A 19,027-nucleotide genomic window follows, 5' to 3' on the forward strand; every position below is an offset into this window, starting at 1 on the left:
AATTTCAATGTTTACTGAGTCATGCGCCATGCGTATTAATTTTTTTCTTCCAGTATAACTATCGGGGCTCCTCAGAGGATATGCATTTTAAAATTTTATTTTACAAATGTACACACACACACAAACATATTAATATAACAGGATAAAAACAATATAGGTACATTGTCGAAAATTATTGAAGATATGTGTATTCGGCTTGGAACGGGGGAAATAGCTCGGCGGAGCCTCTCATTTCCTACCCGTTCCGTCGCCTCATCACATATCTTCAATAATATTCGACAATGTACATATATTGTATATTTATAGTTGATATATTTTGTTTTAGACAATATCTAAATAACCACTTGCAACTTATTATCATAAATTAAGCAAAAGCCACGTGTAAAATTATTTCTTTTTTTTTCATGCTTTAGTGTGGAAAGAACCTTAAAAGCAAAAAAAGAACAATAAAATGTTTGTAAAGTAGTTTTTGTATAAAATTGTATTGGGTACACATACATTGCTAATACAATCAAATAATTTCAAAGACCAACCGAAACGATTTACACTTTGACAATGCATCAACTGTAACTTAATGACAGTATTTGTTCGACTACAAGATTAGCACGCATTAAATAGAAGTCATCTTCATTGACAATTAAATTAACACCACAAAATACATTTGAAAGCAAAATTCTAAATATTCGTAAAATATCGTTATACTGGTAAAGAAAAGAACAGAGTAATCGTATGGAAAGTGTAAAATATAATGCTTAAGATGTATCCCCCGACAACCTAACAAAGTGCATGTCTTTTTATATTTCGAAATTTGAAAAAAAAGTCTATTCTATTTTAATTCTAATTGTGTCTATATATGCTTCTCTATTTACAGATAAAATGAATATATGCTCATTTTTTTATGTGAGAAAAAAAAAAGATTATTTTATTGTATTTCAGTCTTATTGCATGCTACTTGGTGGGCGTTTAGCCAATATTTTCAACGTTTGTGAGAATGAAGATGCTATGGAAATAGTTCAACGACAATGTAAGTAGTTTTATGTATTAAATTAAAACCAAGTGATGCAAGTCAACCCTCAAAATTGTCATTTTGAAAATGATTGTTTACTCTGCAAAACATACGACGTTCCGTAAAATTGTATTGAATCATTCAGTAACTTTTCGAAATTTCATTTCTTGTTCAAACACTGTTATTTATTATAGTTTATTTTTCATTTGGTCGCTGGGTTTTCCAGAAAAACAGATAGATTGCAATTAAGATTGGCACTTTGCAAGAGTTGTCGTTCATGATTTGGTTTGATTTGGTGGATTTTAGAGGGAGATGAATATGTGATTTTCTCAAAAGTACAGATCTAAATACAGAGAGGTTTATCGTTTGGAAAAAAAATATAGCATATGCTGACTTAAACAGTATCATTTATTCGATGGATTTTTATAAACAAGGGATCACCTCTACTACGAGTGTCTGAATTTTAAATAAGTTATTACTTAAAAAAAAGATCAATATAAGAATATCTGATGTTTCATGGACGTTACAATAATACAGTTTGTACTCTAATTTCATGCTTGTTGTATGGGTCAAAAGTAACAAGAAAAAACATAGTTTATTGCAATATTACGTTTGAAAATAAAACAGATTTCTTCAATATAAAAAGGTCAACTACCAGAATTGGTGAAAATTTCAATTGTATAAATTTAGGGATTACATGAAAGAACTGTATAAGCATGGACAGTAAGATTAAGGGGAAAGAAACAGCAGACTTTATTACAAGATGTCGTAAATATAAAATTAACCATGATAATGTTATATTTCAAAGTATCAGAATTTACGATTTATTTTACACTTACATTTTTGTGAAAAGGACTGCTGAAGCGTTAGGAAATCGGCATGGAAAATTGAACATTTGGAATTGTAATTGTTGTTTTATATCAAAGCTACTTTTATTTTACTTTTTTCTTCCATTTTATACATGTTGCAGTGACTACATCTGAATAAGTTTTTTAATGATATTGCAAATAGCAAAATAATTATTTAAATTTGCGTGTTCAAGCGACATTAAGTGCTTGGATCGGGGGATCAGATGTCACATTTGAATGTTATTGGTATTGGTCAAACGGTTAGTCCTTCTATAAACAATTGGACTATTCATTTTTAGGACCACAACAACCTAACAACGACGGTTTCGGCCAAGACTGTTTGCAGTATTTGGACTTTGGAGGAGGCAGTATAGCATGGAATGACTTTAATTGTGATACCGAGCGTAACTTTATTTGTGAAAAGGCAGTTCAACAATAAAGCTATCGTTTATCAAGATCTTGTAATAATACATGTATACAGATATAACGTAAATAAAGATGACGTTCTTGATTTTTACACTAAGGAAAAAAGTGTATCATTCGTACCCTCTATGATAATATTTGTAAATTTGTTACTTCATTATCGAATTCGAATACATCATGAACAGTTGATTTGTATACATTTTCTATGTTTAAAAATGTTCCAAATACGAGCATTGATTAAACCTAATTGTAGTATCAAAGAGATATATACATTATGTAAAGAGTAATCAAGGGAACCAAGATTCTAGCGGAAAGTTAACGATAAGTTAAACGTTTTGAAAGAGGTTTGGTGGTACATTTTGCTGATCCAGCCTTGTAGCGTTTTTGTATGGATTGTTGTGGAGTTTAGGAATCCAGCATATAGGCCGCAAAAAATCACAATCATCGTATTTTGTAGAGAGACCAAAAGGGGATAGCATAAATTTATGGTTTTCCACTTTCTCTTTCTTGTAAAGTGTAGTAGCAGTGTAGGTCTTATCCTTGCTATCATTTTGTACGTCTACCTCTGACAATAGACAATGGATGTAATACGCTTTGCCGACAAAAACAATGTTGTTTTGGGCTTTGTCTGCTGGTACGACAACATATGTGTCATGTATAGTAGACAATGCTTTTTTCCTGCATCAAGGCCTTTGGAAAATGATACTTCACACTCATTGACCTACTTAAAAGCTTCATTTGTTTAAAAATTAAAGACCCCACGGCCTTTACCTACTCTGACAGAGAATCAATATTTTCTTGCCCCGTTTTATCCATTTTCTTGCGTAGTCAACCACGCCATCCATAAGAATCTTAAGTTATAATTCAAATTTATGGAGCATGGTTCACGGTACTTTGAACCTTTAGAAAGGACCTTGCGGAGAGATTCGTTTTCAATGATGCTGAAATCTCCCGTACGTAATGACGTGGCCGGAAGGACCATATTTGAATATATACATTTTTTAAAGGAAGCACGAAGTACATTATGCACACAAAAGATCCCGTTGCTTCAACTCTAGGAATTAAATTAACAGATTATCACATTGCATTTTTCACATGCTTGTCGGCCCTTTAATCAATATGAAACCCCCATCTTTAAGGCCGAAAATCGTTGTCAAGGTCATATATGGTTGGAGAGTTTTTTCATGGGACTGCTTTATTTCTCTAACGTTACTATGAACGCTGGGCCATTTCACAGTGATCAACCCGGAATGATATTTTATAAAGATCTTATAAAAAAAAACTATTTTACTTCATAATATTTGATGAATATACTTAGGTTAAAATGCTTGCTTTGACATTCAGTAAAAAAATATTTTGATGCATAGCGCATAACAATGTAATAAACCTTAAGGAAGTAGCAATACCAAAAATGTAAATGAGGTAAACAAAGCAATGCAGGAGCTAATAAAAAAAGTTGCATAAATTGAAAAGACTGCAAAAGAACACACAGAAAAAGATAGAAGTAATTCGTCCACAACTCTTTGTAAAAAAACAAAGAAAATTTGGTACAGATTATACAAAGGGATATTTCAACACATTATAATAAATGGTTGCTAGTTGTTACATTACCTGTATTGTTGCGTGCTAATAATTTAAAGATGGTTCTGCCTTAAAACCAGACATGGGGGATTTGTCATATATTAAGATAATCAATGAAACTGTATAAATATATTTGTTAGGTCTTAAAAACAACTCTTCCTATGTTCATGTTCTTGAACTTGTAACTTACCGTGAAACATCTTTGGCTGGTTACAGTGTAAATTTTTTAGTAGGAAGTTAGTTCTGTACTTTTTTTCTGTAGTAGAACATAACCAATATTTCCAGTGGGCAACATTTGCACATTTTGGGTCTACTGAAGGATTTTTAATAAAAAAAATATTTGGGATCTGCTACTCATCGTGAAATATTTTTGACTGGATATAGTGTAAAAAATTTTGAGGCAAATTTTCCCGTACTTTTTCTGTAGTAGAACATAACCTAATTTTAAGTTTTAATACATCCTGTAAACTACTTTTATTTGCACTTCTATTTCCTAATACATTCTTTATGGGGTCTCCAGAATGATTGAAAAAAAATGTTGTCTTCATTTACTCCTTCGTCATATATAACACTTTGTTTTGAGGTTGACTCCTTTGCTTTCCATTCACCACCACTGAAAAATAATGTTAAAATACTTGTCCCATTTATAACTATTTTGAATTGATGTCAGTATTATAAAAAAACTGAACCTTCGACAAAATTAGGTCTATTGACATAGACGCAAAATTAGTGACTTGAATAACAAGACTGCATGGCTTTGTCCTCGTTTCATTTGGATAACTTTGAACGGTTTTCTCAAATTTGTATTCATGTGCGGCAAATCAAAAGTTATGACAATTCTCTTTCGTTTAATAATAAAAATAACGAAGTTCGTGTAAACATAGTCCAAAAACCATATTTCGTATTGATGAAATGGATTCCATAATTCAGTAAGTGATCTAAAATTTGGGTATTTTCTATTATTATTGATGTTTAGGTAATTGTTCTTCGGTATAGTCCTTACTTCAAGACGGTTTTTTCCAAACAGCCTTTTTTGTATAAAGCTTAGTTTGATATGTTGATGGACTAATATGATCGCGCAATAAGAACTCGCTAGAAAAGTCACAGGACCGGAAATACCATACCAACTATATAAATTGAACTTGACTAAACTAACCAAAAGGCCCAAACGGTGCTTCGCTTTAGGGAGGTTTCATTTTGTTACGTTTATCTTTCTTTATCTGTGTTTACAGCTTTATTTTCAAGCATATTTTTTCATCAATTTTTTTATTTCTTTCATTTATTTTTTGTAAAATTTCATGTTTAAATGTGGATGATGCTTAGTATAAACATTTTTCATAATTTTCAATATGATTCTAAGAGTAATCATGGGAGCCAAGATTCTAGCGGAAATAAAAAGAATGTAATCTAGGAACAAAGACCAGACATGGAAAACAGACAAACACAACAAAGAACATAAAATAACTAAAATAATACATACAAAGTAACAAAAGTAAAAGTTTCTGATTTTTCGCCCGAATTCCATATGAGCAAGGACTGGAAAACGAAATATTGGCAAGGAAAGATTTCACCTTTTGCGGATATTCCCTGATCAAGACCATTTTTGTAAGATTTTTGGACTCCCTATGATTATTTCATTCCTATATATTTTGAACCCCACATTACTTTTCATAATTTCATTAAACACATTTTACAATGTTATTTGGTTTCCAAGATTGTTTTCTTATTTCTTCCATTTTTTATGATTAGATAAAAGCAAATAAATCAAAACTTTTGGTAAATGTAGAGAAATTATTTTCCGGCCAAAATTTCAAATGCTTACAAAATGTATATTTAGAAATAAGAGCACACTTTAATGTCTTGAGTTTTCCAATTCTACAAAACCAGCATTATTAATTGCAGATAACCTTACATCATAACATGTAATTCCCACTGCACTAGAAGATTTTTGTTCACACGCCCATTAAATCAAGGCATTCGTCGACAACTCGTGATCAAATTGTGGTTATTCATTCTTTTGATCTAACTATTCTATCATTTTTTTTAATTCAAACAAACGCACAACAAAACTTAGCTTAAATGTAACACAAATTAAGAAAGTGTTAAAGAGGACAAAAAAATTCATATAATTGTAAAAGGAAACAAACGATTATGAGCGGGAAATGAATAATTTCCAAATTGGTGTTCTTATGCTTGTATATTATGAAACGCATTTTTGCAACCAGACTTTTTTTAAAATTATCAGCTTCCTAGATTATACACAATAAGTGTATATTTCAGAACCAATTATGTTAATGTAAACGTCTCATACAAAAAGTTTGTCTGGGATTTAGCGCTTTAAAAACCAATTGAACTCAACCTTTTATTTTATAAATGACTGTACCAAGTCAGGACCATTCCGATGCAATAAAGTAATTCCCTGTTATGATAGTCCCCCCCCCCGTGCCAAAACATTTTCCCTACTACTGCGATATTTTACCCCATGCTGAGAAATTTTAACCCTCCTGCTGTGATATTTCAAGCCCCCGCTGCGATAAATTAACCCGCTGTTATGATATTTTAACTCCTCAGCTGTGATTTGTTAATCCCTCTGATGCAATAAATTAATCCCCGGCTATGATATTTTAACCCCTGCCTCATTAAATTTACTCGCCATTTGCGATATTTTAAAACCCTGCTGTGATATTTTAACCACTCCAGTGTGATAAATGAACCCCTGCTGCGATATTTTAACCCCCTGTTATGATATTTTAACCCCTTGGTGCGTTATTTAAATCATACTGGTGCGAAATTTAAACACCCTAATGTGATAAATTAGCCCCTTGCTATGATAATTAAACCCATCTGCTGCGATATTTACCCAACTTATATTGGTATTTGTTATATAGCTATTTATATGTTACTTTTGACTGTTACTTAAATTTAATCAGTTCTGTAATTTTGTTATTACCCTTCATGTACATATAATACAGTACTTAGTGATAATATTTTAATAATCTGTTAAAAGAGATTATTGCTGACGACAACTAAGACAGGTTTAACCATATCAAAATGACATTATTTTTTTTTTGACAATCTCGCACACATTCGAGATTATATTAATATCATTTAAGGAACGGTAACCCTTGTACGACTGAAGAATCATTCCTATGTTTATAAAACAACAAACTAAACAAACAAAAACAACAACGACAACGACAACAAAACAAAAACAAACAAACAAAAATAGAAAACAAAAACAAAAACAAAAAACAAAAGAACAAAACAAAACAAAACGAAATCATCTGACACGTAAACTGACTCCAAAATAATTTTATGTAGAAATATTTCGACAATATGGTAATTTTATTTTTGAACAAATTTTTGTCGTATTGATTGTATTCTCTCACTACAGTTATAAAAATGATCAGATGAACTAATGAATGCCCGTTGATGCACGTCAATCTTCTCAAATTTTGTTTAACAGGACTAAGTTCTTTTTTTTGGTAATAATTACAACTTAACAGCGTTAACCCAAATATTTTGATCCAGTTTTTTTCCTTTTACCTTTAAATGGTGCTTTCGACTCGAATATAAAATAAATCACAAAATATAACAATAACAAAAATTTCGGTAAATTTCCTGTAATCTGAGATGAAGAAAGAAAATATCTTAAAATATTAAGAAAAGATATTGATACCTTTTAATCTAAAATTTTGCTCGGCAGGGATCACTGGATTGAAACCTTTATTTTTCCTGTTGGAATACCTTCAGAAAATGAAAAATGTCATTTTAAATTTGGTTAAATTGAAGAAACCCCATCCCCCCCAAAAAAAAAAGAAAAAGAAAAAGAAAAAAAATTCTTTCTTTTGACGCTAATAGCTATCGTATTGCATGGCAATGATCTTAATGATCATTGACTTAAATACCTTTTTCAGTTTTATTTTATACCAAGTAAAACTCGAAATGTGGCATGGAGCATGGGCGATTAAGATATCGGAAGTACTTATTCACATATAAACATATGTTTACGTTGTTATCAATGTTAAATATTGTATAACATAAGTATTGAATCTTTTTTACATGTTGCACGCATTAACCAACACGTATTTGGTGATGTTAATATGATCGGAATTGTGCATTAGATAATCATGGCGAATAAGGCAATGAGGAATTAGGTAATGAGTGCTGTGAAAGGGCAATATTATTGGAAAATGGGGAAATGAAAATATTCAATCACTTTGCCAGTTATTTAAATCTAATTTCAGTCTATACATATACATAAAAAAGATTTCATTCATAGTATACAAATACATTTATCCTAATCACTGTGCTAGCAATTTAAATCTAATGTCAATCTATACATATACAGAAAATGATTCATTCATAGTATACTCATAAATTTATCATATTTAAATGCTGCCATAAAATATGTTATCTATCATATAAGTAGATGTGACTATAATGCACTTGCATTGCTTGCCATATTAGCTTAAATCTAACTGTAAATCATTTTGATAAATACAACTCATGTTTTGTATTCTTTATATTTATTTTTTGGGCTTTTTATTTTTATTTGGTATGTGTTTTATTTATTTCTTCGATATACAAAAGAGCTTCGTAAAATGCAAGGAAAATTTTATGACATATAAAAAGGACTCAAATGAATATTTGACGGAAAAAGAGAAAGATGATCTTGAAGAAGAGAGGAAAATTTACCAGATGTCTCTGAAGGTCTTCTTCATTTTTATACCTTTATATACCATCAATTTTGCTTTTGGAGTGTTGTGTGAACAAGCGCTTGGTTATGTTATTTATTTGGAAATAATAGCATTTCTTCCATGCATACCAGCAATTTGTTTTGACACATGTGGTAGCAAGGAATGGAAGTTTATCAAAGAGTTCAAGGAAAAGAATACATGCAAAAATATCATGGAGGATTTAATTTCAAAGGAGCCTAAAATAACTTCACATATTAAGTGTTGGCACAAGGAAAAAATATATGAAGGGAAGTACAATTATCAATATAATCAAACCGATTACAAAAAATCATGCACGTTTCAGTTCACACAGTGGAAAGATGTGTCTAAGAAACCAGAGGAAATATGGAATGAACGAAAAAGTAAAAATGGACCAGTGAAATTAAAAATTAGGAGGTGTATATACTTTGGGAACAGAGATACCAAAGACCAATATCTAAAATTTGAAGACAAAATGGAGAAAATGTACGAAAAATTGATAAAACGCTGTACAAATGACAAAAAAGAACATGTCGACAAATGGAGGGAAGACTCGGTTAATGGGTTGCAGCGAGAGATCCTTAGCGACTGGGATGAAAAGAGGTCTTATTGGTGGATAAATTCAAAGCTATATTTGGCTTGCTGTGCATTGTTGATGATATGGCCGTATCGGTGGTTCTTCAACAGATCCGTTCAAACAATTGATTGGCGACTTGAAACAGTCGTTTACTGTGACAGTGACTCGCTTCCGTATACTTTTTCCACTCGCTTGTAATATACCAGAAACATTCTTACGCATGATATGTACGTGTATATCTTTATATGTTGTAAGTATCATTATGTGTAAGAACCAGACATCGTGTTGCACATCATTTATTTACAATTTGGTCTTTTTTGCTTCAATTATATTTCATCTTTCTAGACTACAAACGATAAGCTATTTAAATTTTGTTCTTAAGAAATTGTGACGTTGATATATTTGACTTCTATATAGGGAAAATTGCGGAAATTTTCACGCCATTTTAATAGTGCACTTTAAGTGACCTATCAATATTTTAAAAAAGGAAAACTTCACATCCACTTAGCCAGTTTTTTCTTCTGGCTTTTAGGTATAAGGTCATTGCAATTAAATATGTGGGTTCACTTCTTCGGGAGATCCATGTCCCCCACGATATGCACATTTTGTCTGATTTTTAGACAGAAAAGTACTTCATAAACATTGAACACGTTGCTTGCTTGGGAAGATGTCTCGTTAAAGTACATTTAATAAAGTGGGAGGATCACATAGTAGTGTATGGTTATTTGTAGTTAAATGACCAGTTAAGTACATTGAGGCTATGTAATTATCATTTCTGAAACCGACAATGATTTTCATATTTTGTTACTTTAACATTCTGTGGCTTGAAGTTTATTGTTAATGTTCGACTCTGTACTATGTAATAAATGCCATTCTAAGGCATATTTTTCTGTCAAATTATGTTAAATAAAAACAAATCAAAAAGCACATTAGTGGAACCACGCACAAACAACCATTAAGTAGTCTTTCTAAATTTCAGACAGAAAGTGTTTCGTGCATTAGCATGTAATAAGAGTTATTGTTTGTGATTGTTTTTCTGGTACAGATGAAATCAGTTTTAACATTTCTCAAAAACAGAAGAAAAGTTTTGTGACAGAACAAGAATACTTCTAAAGCCACTGGTAGTCTTAGCGGAGATAGCCATTGTATGCTAATATTAAATCTGTTCCTGTATATGGTGTCTCTTGTTGAACAGTTTTCCTGAAGCCAGCTGTTCTAGCAGTTATTATAAAAATAAAGTGTTAACGTTGCTATTCACGTTGTGAATCATAGAAAAAAAATCATTTTGGTATGCAACTGTGGAGGTTATATATCTCATCCAAGACCTTAAATAAAAAAGGTAAGGGAAACTAAACATGAGACACATGCAAGGTGTTAAAAACTACAAAGTAAGGAACGAAACAGAAATAAATAAGTAAAAAATAAAAATACATGTGTACCATCGTTAGCTTTCGTCAGTAAACATGACAATTGTATGCACAGGGTAAACTTTATCCCACTATGTCTTTTTAATTCAACATTCAATTGTAACGAGTGTATTTGAAATATGATATAGGTAAAAAATGTTTTGAAAACGAAAATGGTCATGTGCCACCCACTGACTACTTTTAGCATGATCGCCCTCTTAAATGTTCGTCCTTTTGATTGATCAAAAGGGACATCAATGTTAAGTGGACTGCACCAAAGAATTTTCTTAAAGAGTAATCGTACATATTTAACCAGATCATAACATTTCATAACCTTTGTCTTGAAAGGGAACCAAGGTTATAGTGGTAATGAAAAGAATGTAATCCAGGGACAGACCAGACATGGATAACATACATACACAACAAAGGACATAAAGTAACTAAAATCATACATACAAAGTAACAAAAGTAAATGAGCAACTCGGACTCCACTAAAAACTGGGAGCATGGACCAGGTGCACCGGTAGGGTAAGCGTCCTCTGCTTTTCTAGAAACACCCGCCCAGTTGCTCATAAAAAAGTCAAGTCCGGGGTAGACAAACGAGGGAAGAAAACTATGACCCGTTGAATAAATCAGTTTTCATGGTGCTGATGGATACACCATAACGATCCACGAGTTCGTGATAACGAGCATAAAACGTCTGTAGTGATGACTTCAATCTTGTAGCATCATATGAAACACATGTTATACATTCCTTTACATATATTTTTACGTTTTGTCATTAGAAGTAATATATTCGCTTTGGTTAGTTGTAGCAATAAGCATGATAAGAGTGTTAGATATTATTTCCTGTCAATATCCTAGTATGCATAAGTACTTTTAATTTTCTATCAATCCTGTAGGGAGGGATTGATTGTTGATCGAAATTCATACAAAGTCAGCTTAATTGTACGCCTAACTGATCATTAACATCTAATGTTGTTCTAGTTACAAAGAAAGAGGATGTATATTTAAAAAACCGTTTATAGGATGTTAAATGCAATTACATTAATAATTGCAACGTTGTGAAATAGAATCCGGAATAAGACTTACACCATATTTTAAATGTGTTCGTACCAGGATGCTAAGTCCTGCAAACAAAACACATTTGATAAATAATTTTCACATCCTGTTTAAACTCACTGTACTATACTAAATTGATACCGAAAGAAAAACAAATTTCTGGTTGTGTAACTTTTATAAGGTGGAACGATCTTCATTCAATATTAAAGTTTTGTTTGAACATAAAAGAACAAAACTGAAACGTCTAATTGATCTTATAAGCAATAGAAACAGAAAAAAAAACAAGTATGTTATAAAACAAAACAAAAAACTACCAAAACAAACAAACGACAAAAAACCTGTCATGACAAACAACTAAAACTATTACAAAAGCAAAAACAGAAAGGAAAAAAAGCAACAACAAACAAACAAGAGCAAAGATGGAAAAAAAACAAGGCAAAACAAAATTAGATTAATTAATAGGATATGTCCAAATTATTAAAAAAATGAGTGATGCCAACGCCATCCCATCACAATTATAAACAGTAAGGGTAGGACTATTTCTTTGCCCTCCTCAAAGGAGGAAAAGAAGAAGAAAAAAACGGGTTGGATATTGACAACGGAAAGTCAAATATGGCGCCAAAGTTAACAGTGATATGTAACAGTACATTTTGAATGAATTTACATGTAGCAACATATACTTGACCACGTTTAAAATATGCATTAACTAATACATTGCATTTTATTATGGGCTTGATGGCTTAACCTTCTTTTACTCTGTGCCCTCAGCCGCCAATCAAGCTCTTGTTTGGCTGAATGTTTTATAGTTTTTGAGCAGGATTTGAAATATGAATAAAAAATTTGTAGGAAGCCTGATAATGGTTTTTATAAAAGCTTTACATATACATTTTGTATTATCAGTGATACTATTTCTCTAATTTGCATATCCACCTTCTGTTGGAAACGCCATAAAAGGATTGCAATGACATCTGTGTATTAAGGTTACAACAAATCATTGATTAATTACCTCAAATAGGAGATTCTAATCATAAACAATGTTGGGAGCTGATACATTCGATGAAAGGGTCAAATAGTAATTATACTCTAGAGTCTGTTGACCCTGTTGAATGGCATAATTGTTTCAATGATTGAAATAAAAATTCGGATTTATATAAAAATACACCACATGATTTATGCCTGAAGTAGAAATTATAATAATGAAAAACCAAACTATCTTGCTAAATATATTTTAGAATCTTTCCAAATGAATTCCTAGACTCTGTGCTCAAATTAAAACATGGCAAAGCCTCCGGTTTAGATAGCATATTTGCAGAAGTTTTAAAGACAGGTTCTTCTGTATAGGTTACATTTTACAAAAGTAAATTAAAACTGTTTTCTCGACGGGTGTTTGTTCTATACAGTGATCATAAGCAAATATAGCACCAATCTTAAATCCGGAGGACACCCCCACCCCCACCCCCCCAAGAAAAAAAAAAAAGAAAAGAAAAATACATAGTGGTAATTTTAGTAATTCCTACATTGATAGCTGTTTTGAATAACAGAATAGATAATTGTTTTCAAAGGAGATTGATATAATAAGTAAACATCAAATTGGTTTTGCAAAGAAGCCGCGATAATATTTTCTTGTTAAAATAATGAATACAGACATCAGTGATACAAATGGTAAATTATTTGTTTGTTTTGTAAAAGTGAAAAAGTTTGATGCTGTTGTTCATGTCGGTATTGGATATAAACTATTACAACGCAATATAGCATCAGGAGTAAAATAAAATATATAGGAATATATAAATCCAAAAATAGCATAAACAAGAAGTACTCAAAACCAAAAATATTGATATAGGAAGCAAATTCAATCACCACAGAGAGATTCTACAGTGCGCATTACACAAAAATGTAACCTCAGTGTTTCATATGTATGAAACTTTGATTAATATGATCAATACAATCTGATATATTTCAAAACAAGACAAATCTGAAACCGAGTTGGTAAATATCCTTAGGGACCTTTGGTCCACCAAAAGTGGCATCTTACATATTGGTTCTGCTTCTAACAAATAATGATTGATACCTAATCATTGCCATTGACATAGCCCAACATAAACAGGTTCAGAACAAATTATCGATAAAAAAATGGTGAAAAGGAAAAGTATTAGACATGAATAGTTTCAAGATTTAACTTGTCCATGTGTTATGTTTTTACAAAAGTAAAACGGGTTGTAACTACGTCAGTGCTTCAGTTTGATGTTTGTTCAAAAGAACGGCATAAGATATGACTTATGCCTGCATTCCTTTGAGATAATGGCATTTTCACTTTTTTATTAACTGTAAAACATTATTCTTGTTATCAAAATAATTTAAAAAAGGGTCACAGTAGTTTATTTTTTTATTTTTGAGTTATGTTAATTTGGTGTTCTTTCACTTTGCTGGCATATACATATCCGCAAAATAACAATGTTTGCTTTTTGCGATTTACAAAATTGTTGTCGGTAATCAACGCTTACAAAAACACGTCCAATTTATTATGTGCTTCTCATGTTGTAATTGAAAATAAATCACGGTTGAACTTGCAAACCTGACAGGATGTTATATTAGAATTCCATTTTAAATACATTATTAAAAAACATACAGTGGTCTTAGTGTTACAATTAAATAAATAATCATTTTATCGTTCTAATTCTAGATAATGCCCTGAAAATAATGCGACTGTCCGTCTCCCCACCGATAAATCGATATCATCTGGCAAAATTTGCGTCGGGACTTTTAGCTTCAACACTTTCTAGTTCGTTTTAAAGATCTATTGACTAAGTAATTAATTTGACTAATAAATATACAAGAAAATGGGTACGTTTACTAGTCATTATAGAGAATGACCATTCATTGACTTAGTTCTTAAACTTAATCTTAAAAACCAACGTTCGTGGCAAAGGTCCGACAATGTTGTTGTTTTACTTACATGAGCACTACATATAAATGTTACAATTTATGAAAAAGTATTATATACAGTAATCCCTATCGTACAAGACGGACGCTATAAGTATCAGATGAAATATAAATTTTGTTCAGTAAGTCTATACCTGATGAAATTCAACGAAATTTAAAACTGAATTATTTTTAATATTATGTGCTTTTTTTCTCCGCTTGACCAGTCAAAATTACAGTCACACAAATTGTTAAATTGTTGTGCATCTTCGTCTACCCCGGACTTGACTTTTTATGAGCAACTCGGTGAGTGTTTCTAAAAAAAACAGTGGATGCTTGCCCTATCGGTGCACCTGGTCCATCCTCTAAGGTTTTCCTCTCAGTTTTTAGTGGAGTCCGAGTTTCTCATTTACTTTTGTTTCTTTGTATCTATTATTTTAGTTACTTTATTTTTGTTGTTGTATTTGTCTGCTTTTTGTGCTGGGCTTTGTCCCTGAAGTAGATTCTTTTGATTTCCGCTAGAATCTTGGTTTCATTGATTACTCTTTGGTGCACTCATAAAATCATTTGAAACTTTGAAAAATAGAAGTGTAGTTTATAAATCAAGAAGGATTTATCTAAACAAAAATGACAAAACGAAGAACGACAATAAATAATTTCACTTGTATTTGGTTTTTCTCGAGTTGTACAAACAATAATCAAGGGAACCAAGTTTATAGCAGAGAACCTTACACTACCAATGCACCTGGTCCATGCTCCCAGTTTTTAGTGGAGTCCGAGTTGCTCATTTGCCTTTGTTACTTTGTATGTATGATTTTAATTACTTTATGTTCTTTGCTGTGTATGTCTGTTTTCTATGTCTGGTCTTTTTCCCTGGATTACATTCTTTTGATTACCGCTATAACCTTTGTTCCCTTGATAACTCTTTATGACCCATTGATTGCATGTAGTAACAGAACAATGAAACGAAATAACTTTCTTGTCTGAATAAACAAACTACACAATAACAAAGAGTGTTTGCCGGGGCATAAAGGATAAGAGTACATAAGGCTCTGAAGCGCCTACTAGAAGAAATGAAATTATCGCCCTTTAGTAAACTCAAATACTTTCCTTTTTTAAACTTTAAAACAAATTGTTTTATCCTCCTTTTTTAATAAAACATAAAAAAAAACCATTTAAGCTCTGCTTTTCTAGAAACACCCGCCCAGTTGCTCATAAAAAAGTCAAGTCCGGGATAGACAAACGAGGAAAGGAAAACCATGACCCGTTGAATAAATCAGTTTTCATGGTGCAGATGGATACACCATGACGATCCACGATGACGACCATAAAACTTCTGTAGTGATGACTTCAATCTTGTAGCAACATAATCCTGTTCCAGAAGCCTATTTGTTAGAGTTCTAGCGCGATACAAAAAGTCAAAAGTTTTCTTTTACCATCGATTTTTAAGTGTAAGCAAGATATGAGGCTGACTTTACAGTGTCTATAGTATCCTTTATCTCCAGTTCTTTGGGGTTTGATGCGATGTATCAAATGCCCGAGATTAGGATTGTTTAAAGATAATACGTCATCTATATAGCGGTAACTGAGATTAAAGGAGATAGCCAAACAATATTCTTTCTTTCGGATCAGATCAGCTACAAAGTCAGCCTCATAAGAATGAAGAAATAGGACATCAAGTAAAGGAGCACAATTTGTTCCCATTGAAATGCCGACCGTTTGTTGAAAAACACGTCAACCACACTGGACAAATAAATTATGTAAATGTTTTAAAACAGCAACAATATTTAGTGATGTTCGGTCAAGAGTTCCAAGAGAACAATTTCGGGCATAATCATCGCATGGATCTTTGGTATATTTCATTATCAATAGTTTAATTGTGAAATGGTGAGAAGCATATCATAAATTTAGTTAAAGGGCTTAAATATAACTCAAACTATATATGATTCTCGTATATAACACTTAATGCAACAATACATCGTTTTGCAGGTTGATATTACTGCCATTTTGCCAACTAATATCCGTGATCGTTATGGTCAAAGTAAAAAGGTATGGTTTTTAAATAAAGACGATGGCATGACATTGAGATATATGGATGAATACAGAGGGAATACAACGACCAAAAACTTTTACACTATAATATCACTCTTCATAAATATACATGTATCAATAGTTTAATTCGACCCTTCTAATTGGCTGCCACTCTTTGGACAACAATGTTATTTTGTATGAAATAATTTCGCACGTTTTTTTTATTCATGTCGATTAGTTTTCAGTCCGCATGCATTCCAAATTATCCAATTAAAAATGTTGATTTTATTAAGTATATTCTATACAAAATTAACCAGTATATAAAGACCACTCGACCCTAATTATGTTCTATTTTGCTTGAGAATTCACCTAAGATATGTTAGTCTGTAACAGTGAAGAAATCTTATTTTGGAAACCAATATTTAGACAAATCTTGTGAAATTTTTCACACAGTGATCCTCTTTTTCGTGTTATTTCTATAATATTCAAACGGTGGAGCGTTCGCAATGTTGGCATGTTCTTGTAAGCATTCATATTTGTAAATTTACTTTGAAATGCAAACGTTTGGAAAATACAAAGATAATAGATAAAAATCGTTGTTTGTTTTTTTGTTTTCAAATTAAATTCAGTAAACGCATTATTAATATTTCCTTTTTTTTTGTAAAAAAGAAAATTGGGCAAATTGAAAATAAAATGAATAAAGACTTGTATTACCCGACAAAATATATTTTTGTTCTATCATGCTTTTAGTAAAATCGGCAATTGAACCAAATTCATTTCCATAATTCTGGGGATTCATAACGTCATTCTGGATTGTTCCATTGCCTTTGTTTCAAAGTGTTTGCGTTATTTCTATTCCCTGTGTGTCTCTTGCGCTTCCGAAAAGATAGATGCAGGTATTTTACTCAGATGTAGCTTCAGTAAACATACAATGTCGTTACTTAAATAGGGGAGAGATGAAATCTGACGCCCTATGAGTCAAAATGTTGGACAGTTTTGTTGTGGTCCTCTGTTTCTGTGAGAATCGACACTGAAAAAAAAAAAACACGTCAGGCAACGAGGTCCATGTCTTTTTTAAACACGTTATATTTATATATAAGTATTTTCCTTTTGATTTGACTACATTTTACGTTTTTAATACGTAAGTACCAGTCCTGATTTATCAGTATGTTGTAACATAAAAGCAACATGTATTTGAGCAAGGCCGAGGTCAGATACTAAAGGTGAAGGACAAAGTGAAGAGGGTTTTTATCCGATGTATTTGTGTGTGTGGGTGTGTGGGGGATCTTCAGTTCAGTGAAGACATCAGTTTACTACCTCTAATTTTATTAATTCCTTTGCTTACAAATCTGACCGTTTACATGAATGAAATGAATTATTGCTATTGAGAATAAATATTTTACAGTAAAATGTAAAATTGAATATCAGTGAAGTTAACATGATTCAATGCGGATCCAACTGTTATATTTGTACCCCCCAAATTTATGAACAAAAGTGGAAAGGTATAAAACTTGAACCAGACAAAAATTTAGACTTGCAAAAATGTCTTAACGGTCTAAAAATATTCTTTCATTGAGTCTTTGAAGAAACAAAGTAAAAACAATTGGGAAAATCAATGCCTTTAGTCGCAGGATACAGCTTTAATTTGTTTTTGTTGTTAATGGGTTCCAGATTATCAATACTTCCCTGTTCAATTCAAAGTATTATTTGGATGGGATAAATTGGTTTCTGTTTTAGTTTCAACATTTTCTGTAAAATAATTTGTGAAAAAAATATATATTCCTCCTTAGAACCTTCTTTATTTTCCCTGGTTAAATCATTAAAATAATCATTCGTTGTTTTCTTGCTCCATCTTCGATTTTTTTCTTACAGCATATATCTAGTTTAAATTAATTCATATATAGTTGTATAGGCTACAGTGACTTTTTTTAAATATAAGTAAGCTATGAAAAAAGATTTCGAATATCCTGATCTTGACTAAGACTAATTTTTTCTTGTGACATTTTTTTTGAAAAAGCCTTGGAAGATTAACAAAAGATCGAACTATACTAATAGATTTATTTGGTGTTGTATATAGTTCTGTTCTGACTGCTCTGTAAAAGGGGAGATGTCCTTGTTTCGTAGAGTACGGGAGTTTTATCTATAAATTCACAATGCATATCTATATATAGATTATGTTCATTTGCTCGAGTCTTCGCTCTAATTATTTTTCATTCAAATATGTATTTGTGCAGTGTAAATAAATGTAAGTTTTGGGTTTACAGGTGTCAAAAACATAACAAGTATTCCAGGCGACTGTCCGTATTAAGATAAAATGATTGAATTGAAAACAATATTTTTGTTCGGTTTTATTAGTTAAGTCAAGAAAACAGCTGATTTAACTTCCATTATTTTTTACCAAATGATCAAGGTATTTTTTTATTCTTTTTCATTCTCAAGATGTATATCTTTTTGCA

Source organism: Perna viridis, chromosome 2 (genome assembly GCF_037379345.1).
Source record: "Perna viridis isolate PV_CMFRI_1.1 ecotype Kerala chromosome 2, ASM3737934v1, whole genome shotgun sequence".
Taxonomy (NCBI): domain Eukaryota; kingdom Metazoa; phylum Mollusca; class Bivalvia; order Mytilida; family Mytilidae; genus Perna; species Perna viridis.